Consider the following 8253-nt stretch of genomic DNA (forward strand, 5'->3'; position numbering starts at 1 on the left):
CTCCAGCTCTGTTCTTTCCTTGCGTGTTTCCCTAAAAATGTTTTTCCTGAGTGGTACTTACTTTTTTTAGTTGTAAATTGTGTTAACTTTTAATGAGCTATCAAAGCACATAAAGTTATATTTTCTACTTTCATATTTCAGGTTGGTTGCTAAGTCAAAGCAATTTAATAGAACCACTGACATTATGGCAGAGGATATGACATTTAGGGGAAGAAAAGCATGGAAGTAATAGTGTGTGGGTATAAAAAATGTCTGCTGAAGAGCTGCATGGGATAAGTTGTAAGAAAGCAGCATACTGAAGTGGCCACTCAACACATCAATTTATTAAGTTTAGTAGCATCCCCCTTCCTGAAACTCATGTGATGTCATGCCTGCCCTCATGATACCACTTATAAAAAGATTAAAGAGGGTCGGAGTGCAGTTTTTCTCAAGATCTGTTTGCCATGTGAAGCAGGAGACAAGGAAGTGAAGAAGTTTATGTAAGGGATTAGTTGGAAGCTGCAGTTATGAAGGTTGCTTATGCAAGGAAGAACAGTGTATTTAGTAAAGCAGAGAAGTGAGGAGAAGGCAAAGAAATCATAGAATCATTAAGGCTGGAAAAGACCTCCAGGATGATAAAGTCCAATGTTACTGGCCAGGAGGCCTATAGTTAATTCATCCTTCTGACAAAAATTAGCACAGATTTAATGCTCTTTTTCCTGCTACATTCTTTGTTTTGTAACTGGTGTTTTTTCCTTCTGGTAAAAGGCAGTGTGGTGTTGTGACTTGCCTGCTTCCCTGTTCAGGAACAGTACATACAGGGGAAAATTCCAAATTGCTATTTTCAGCAGGTTTTTCCTTTAAAAATAAATTTTAAATTATAATAATTATTATAACGATCATCATCATCTAAAATAAGTGGATATTATAACACACCCCATCTCCTGTGCACGCAAGCCATGCCGAGTCCCAGTGCCAAATCAGGTGCAGTTGCAGTGGTTTTTAATAGGATACTTCCAGCTTTTGAACTGAATCCAGGGGGAAAAGCCATCATTGTACCACAGGTCTCCTTTTATCCCCATGCCAGATGCAGAGTTTTTCTTATCCAGCATTGTCGTTGATTCCTTCAGCTCCCAGGAGCTGCTGTTTAACTTACAGAAGTTCTGTATAATAAGACCTACACCACCTTAATCCTTATCTCAGGCAGTGCCAAGCATGTCCTTCAAAGTCTGTGAAGATCATAAAAGCTTCTTCTAATATATAAATTTTATGAAATACATATAAATACACATTTTATGAAGCATGGATTTTAAAATATACACAAAAATCCCACACTTTGACTCATGTGGGTAAAAACCCTGAAGTTCTTCAACCATTCAATCTTCTGACTTTGCTGAAAGGTATTAAATGCATTAAAAGAAAATACCCTGAAGAAGAGAAGGAAACAAAAATTAATAGGTTTGGTTACCATTAAAATCAAGTCAAAGAAATTTCCTAATAGGTCACCAACCAAGTTGTCAAAAGCCTGGTTCATTATGAAGCAGTCAGTGAGAAGTAGCTAAGTGCTCCCCAGAGGGTGTGTTTTATTCTAACAAAAAACAAAGGCTAAAATAGGTGCTAAATTGTACACAAGGTGTGCCTTTAATGTAAACATGAACCACTTGCAGTTAATGGAAACCTGAAATATTAGCTTTGGCACTTACAATAGGAGAAATCAAAGTAAAATATGTGCAACGAGTATATCCACAAAAAAGCTGCAAAAGGCATAATTAGCAATTGGAATAATAATTTTTTGTTACCAAAATAAGAACCTAGTTAATGGAATCCATACCAAAAGAGTCATTACCATTTTCCAGCTGTGTTTCATAAGGGGAAAAGTGAGTAATTTACTCTAGTTCTTTAAAATGGCTGTGAAAGTCTCATTATAGGAGACCTGACTACATAAAAGTCTCTGAACTTGGAACACAATTTGTTGAGGTGACAGTCCTAAGTGGAGATTTTAAAAGCCTCCTTGAGCAAATGATGTCTGATTCTCATTCATTTCTCTTAAGTGCTGTTGTCCTTCACGTGTGTGCCTTGTACAAGGCCTTTATTTGCAAGGAAATCTCAATTTTTTTCTTGATTGCAATCTACAGCAGAGTGATCAGAAGAGATGAGTATCAATGTGAGCCCGAAAAATCATTCAAAGAATTTACAAATGGAAATACAAAGCTGCCTGTGGAAATGTTTTATAATCAGTGTGACAGAGAAGAAGGATCAGGATGAGACCCTTTGAAATAAGGTTGCAACTATTTTTTTTACTGATGTAAATCAATTCTTGAACATACTCATGTCATCAACTTGTGTTTGTATGGCTAATTCTCCACCCATTTCTGCAAGGCAGACATAAATAAAGCAGGTCTTGTGCCTCTCTAGAAGAATACACTGCACTAGATTAGTACAGATTATTTAGCATTCTCATTAATTATTCCTGCACAAATTCCCTTGCTCTTTTCCTTATTTCTTCTCTTACCATCTAAATGAGACTTTTTTTTCTTTTTCAGTTTGTTTCATCTTTGGTAAATCTTTTACAAAATACAGAAATGGGTAAAAGTATATTAGATTTCCTATGTTAAATTATTGAGCTGATTATTTCTACAGTGTGAATATTATGGAACTTTAAAACCCAAGTTTGGACTTGTGAATAATCCTTTTTCATCTCTCTGACTTTGTGATTTTGTTATAGAACTTTTCATCTAACAGAGAAATAAGAACCTGGGTTTGAAAAACCCAGAATCATTCTTTTCATTATGCTTTTTATATTCAAACATTTCAGATTAAAAGAAAAAAGAGAGAGAAAAAAAGCGGAGAAAAAATTCTTCAAATGGTCAAGAGAATGTAAAAAGAGGTAACCAAAATACCTTTAAATATTATCTCCAATCTTATGTTGTCATTAGGGCTTTTTTAATCATTAAAGAAACAGGCAGATTACATATGGAGAAAAGAAATGGCATTGACATCAATAATTAGCTGCCATTTTCTTTGGTGCAGAATTTCACCCTTTTTCTTCCATGAAAACATGTTCTGGATGTCTTGGTTGCATATTTCTCATCTCCAGTACTACACTAGCTTCAGATCTCATTTTAAACAATATTACATTTGGTGTAATAAAAATGTTACAGCTTGTGAAATATGTCAGAATTTGGGCTCACAGGAGGTTGTTGAAGTCCAGGTTCTAATAAAACCCATCTGATAAAACTTTTTTGCAAAAGTTAGTTTAGTTTGGTAAGTAAGATGACATTTGAGGCCTTGTTTTCTACCCGTGCTCTCTTTGATGCAGATTTTAAACAGATCTATTATAAAATAGATCTATTAGATAATGTAGATTTCGTAAGAAAGAGGGATTTTTAAATTTATTCTTTCTCTTTTTCTTGTGTCCCTCCTCCATTTAAAGAGATGGAGCAGGAAGGCAAGGCAGATATGCATTTCATCTGTTTCAAAATTACTGGTGACAGCAAAAACAGATGTTTTCCTTTCTCCTACAATGTTCAGTCCACTACATCAATGGCACATGCAAATAAACGAGCAAGTAAAATTGCATTTTGAGCCCAAAACGTTGGGAGGGAAGAAATCCTTGTGGTATGAATTTTCCATGTTCATTCTTGGGAAGCGTTTTTCACTTTCGCGTTCGACAAGCACACTGGCAACACGAGCTGTTCAGGAGTTTAGGATGTTCCCTCTCTCAAGCCCCCCTCAGAGCATGAATATCTTGTAGTAGGGTGAGAAGGAAGGAACAAGTTGCTGATAAAATCCTGTGCCTCAAAACCTAATGAAATGAAGACAGATGTGTATTTATTGGAGCTGTGTCCGTTCCATGAGATTGACTGTGGCCCCAACAGCCATAAATTATGTGCCATGTCCAGTCTAAGAGGTTTGCAAATGCAATATGAAGACCAGTGGTGCAAGTACTGGAAACTCCATTTTGAGGTTTTACTGGAAATGAAGGCAGAGTTGTTCGTGATATGTATTTTATTTTTAAGGTGATCTACTTCATAAAAATAAAACAATTGAGTCATTACACACTTGCCGCCGCTCACGAAGCAGGAAGTGAACTGGCTAGAAAGTCAGTCTTTACAAAATTAAATCTCTCTGTGTGAGTTTACGTTTGGATGTGGAAATGAAAATCCTTATAAGACATTTTATGAGAGTCTTGAAAGACCAAGAGAAAAATATTATAGGAATGATGATCTTGATGCTTTTAATATCTCTCAAATGAAAGTGGCTTTTTAGTGCACCTAAAGAACATCTGAAATGGAGTAAAATTTTTTCTTCCTTGCATTTTCAGGAAGCCATACCTGAGGATTCTTTTGAATAGATATTAGATGCTGTTTTCACTATTATTATGAGGGCAAAATAGTCTATTTGATTTTACAGAACGGAGCTTCTCCTTTATGTAAGGCACTTGGAGGTACTCCGTGCTGAGGAAAATAATTATTAAATTATGATCTCACTGGTAATATTAAAAACTATTTTTGAAAACCCTGTGTGGTTTGAATTTGCTCCTGGAAGTAATACATTGCAGAGGAATGTTTCAGGTCCCTGTGAAGAGGTTCCAAATTCCGTACCAGCATTTTCTACACTATGTATAGTCTTGCAAATGTTGTCAAAGAAGGACAATTCACCACCATGGAATTATTCCTAAAACAGTACTGGTCACCAAGTATAAGAAACGTGTTTGGAACTTTTGTATTGGTTCTGCATCTTTGCTGGAAGAAATAAGAAATATTATTATTATTCAAGAATCAGCCTGAGATTTGTTGCATAGGAAAATCCTGGCTTGAAGACATAGAATTTGACAAATAGAGCTACAAGTGAAAGAGAAACCCTTGAAAAACAAAATCCCTGTAGCAGGGATTTGCAAAACTCTAAAGAAAATTTGCATTATAACACCTTTTTTCCCTCCTACTTCCTGCAGAGGGATCTCCCACAGCAATCCCACCTCTTTGAGCTCAGCACTTCAAGCTTCAGTCGGCGCAGAAGTCCTGTTCAAGCTGCACAGATGAATCACTCAGAAAAGGACTTTCACAACAGCTGATGCCTGCTGCCTGCAACAAATGACACGTTCTTCACTCCAGGATGTGGAGGAAGTTTTGCATGGAAGTCAGTCAGCAAATACTGGCTCAGGAACTGTTCTGCACATTATTAATTAGTGAATTAATTTATTCTAATGGGAGAAGTTTGAGGTTATTGGAGATGTGTTGTTTCAATCAGTCCCCCTTGCCATAAAGTTCACACTTTTCCACAAAGTTTCAGCTCATTTGGGTTCAGTGAGTGGCTGTAGGAAAATTGCCCCCAAAGCTTTATTTGAAGCCATGAGAACCTGAGTAATTAGTTGTTTTATTGTGAAAGTCATGCCTAGCATGTGGATTCTTGTCCTAAGATACATTGCTGAAGCATATTCTGCATTTAGTTACCTGCCTGACAAGTTGTGTATTTGGCAGGAAAAAGTCGTTCTGACTGTGATTGATGGTGCAGCTCCCCCTTTGCAGTGATGGAGAAAATAAGCTGAGTCAAAGTAGATCTGGCTATAGCACAGCACTTCTCTCTTTGCTGTTGCTTCCTCATTTCACTTGGATAAGAAGGCTTTGCTTTTCCCACAGTCTCCTATCTACGAAGCTCTGTTCTCGTTCCTTTCTTCTTTTTCACTTTGAAATTGCTTTAGATGCATTACTCTGTACTGGCTGACGTTAAAGAAAACTGGGGTTTAATAGTTCCTGTTATCTGCCCTTCAGTTCAAGCACAAAATTTTAAAAATAAGAGCCCCTGGTAGGGACTGAACAGTGTCGTTCACCTGAAAGCTGCACTTTCTCTGTGTATTGTGACATTTTGTTTCAGGCTCTGTTTTTCCTGTGCCGATTTCTCTGGCATTCTGGCTTGGCACCTGTCTAACCATCACAGAGAGACCACAGGCACACTGAGGGATCACAACATTCAATTAATTTCCTCTTTTATCATTTCTTTTATTCTTTGCCTTCGTTTTGTGAGTTCTTTTACTCAGAGTTCGAATTAAAATGCAGGAGACCGGGAGTTTATCTTTGGACTTAGATGTTTATTATATCTTATCTATAATACAGCTGCACAGAGTGTGCCTCCAAGTTAACAAGGTGGAAAATGGCCATGAGTTCTAACTTCCAAGGCCTTTTAAGGTCCAAATCACCCAATTATGGAATGCCAAATAATTTGTTGTTACTTATAATCCAATAACTATTCATGATCCACACTGCGGGTTTTTTGACCCAATACCAGAACACCTAGATTTGTGAAGAAGAAGGAGAAAAGAAGAACAAATCCACACTCAAAATCCTCCATATTGTTACACATATCCCATAAACCTAATTTTTTTACATCTCTACATATTCCACCCAGTGATATAACTTTTAATCACACAGCAACAACCTCAGTGTTATCACATAATTTGGGAAGCCTTTCCCAAGGCTTCAGGTCAAATACAGTGTGCTTCTGAGGATCACTGTCTGTCAGCACTGGAAGGCTGAAATTCTCAGAACTCAGGGTTCCAACAACATTGGTGCTGAAGCTGCTCTGTAGTTTAAATGTATTTGACAGTGTGACTTTTGGGTCAAAGGGGCACAGACACACACCTAAGAGTTCACCTTCTGCCTGGAAAGCTCGTGGGGTACACCTGCATGAGCTTTCCATTGCCTGATAAGGAACTCCACAGTTGATTTTCAGGTGTCAGCCTGGCAGTGAAAAGGATGAGCTTACAAGGAATCCAGTGATGCAGTCCATACAGTCACAAGGGGTATGAAGAAAAGATGTTAAGTAGGGGACTTGCTGGCAGAAGAGGGAAAATTTGTACTTAAAATTCATATATTTCACAACTTGGTCTGCAGTTTATATGATATTTACATGCAAGCACAATATGCAGAAGACTCTGAATTTATACCAACACAATCACGTCCCCAGCTCATCTATTCCTTCATTTTGGTGGAAGCTTGAGACAAGCCAAATACCAAATTGAGAGGCTTAAAAAGTATTGCATCTATTTTCATACCATTTCTATACATGCTGACATATCAGAGAACAGGCAACTTCATCCTGCTTTCTTATCCAAGAAAGTGCAGCACTAAGTGTTTGCATTTTCTGGAACCTGGATCATTGTTGCAGATGAAGAGGTGCATTTGAGAAATAGGAAAGAGTTCTGAAAAAATGGGTGCTGTTGATTGTCTGGGAACAGCTGCCACCTTGGTTTTGTCCCTGGGCACCAGGTGACATCTTTTGGTAGTGAATAACCTTTTCATGGGTAAACCATTCTTTCTTTTATACAATCTTTTATTAATATCATTGTGTTCATTTTAATTTCTTCAGTAAATTGTGACTCCAACTCATAATCTCTCCTGGTATTTTTCCTCCACTATTGAAATGGGGCAGTTTGATTTTGCTTCATTTTCCTGCTGCGTTTTAAACCCAGCGCACTTAAAAATTATCTTGTTTGTGTTTCCCTGTGGGGAAAATGTTGGCTGACAGTATTATCCTGAAGCTTTTGGCTTTAGGGAAAATTTTGCTTTGCAGACAAAAAGAATTGTGCAAGAGCAAACTGCTATTTTTTTATCTTCTTAAGCTGGAAAAGTTTAATAATGAAAGAGCAAGTAGAAATTGCCTAAGCCTGCTTTATTTTGCATTTTTCTACTTGCATCAGGGTCTTCAGAGCTTAATAATGTCGTCCCACTATGAAAACTTTGGATAATGTGGGATCAAAAATAATAAAGCCACATGTGAGTATTTGTGAGCCGGTTGCTGTGCCATTTAAATATTAATGGAGACCTTTGCATCCTTGAGAATTTGTGGTCATCAAAGACATTGTGTTGGATAGATTGTCTCCCAGTGATTCAGAAGTACCATGGTTATGTATATTTCACTATTTTTCCAGGTCTTCTGGCATTTTAAAAGACACCCCCACATTAAATTTCCTCTGGCCTACAATAAACCTCCAAATACAAAGGACATTATGGGGGACTTGACTAAAATTTTTCTGCCTTTTAAAAATTACAGTGCTACTTGGCAAACAGGTGAAAGAACAATATTGCTATTGAGTGTTTATCTTCATTATATGTAGAAATAATCAAATTGTATTCTTCCTTTCTGGTGAGAAGTGATTGTTATGGGATTTGGAAATGGAGCAACTCTTTCTCTTTGTTGAGAAATTCCTCTTTCTAAAGGGAAGGTGATCATTTGTCCAGGCTCCTCTGCAGCTTGACACAGAAAAATCACAGGCAG

Source organism: Corvus brachyrhynchos, unplaced genomic scaffold, assembly GCF_000691975.1.
Source record: "Corvus brachyrhynchos isolate BGI_N302 unplaced genomic scaffold, ASM69197v1 scaffold466, whole genome shotgun sequence".
Lineage (NCBI taxonomy): Eukaryota > Metazoa > Chordata > Aves > Passeriformes > Corvidae > Corvus > Corvus brachyrhynchos.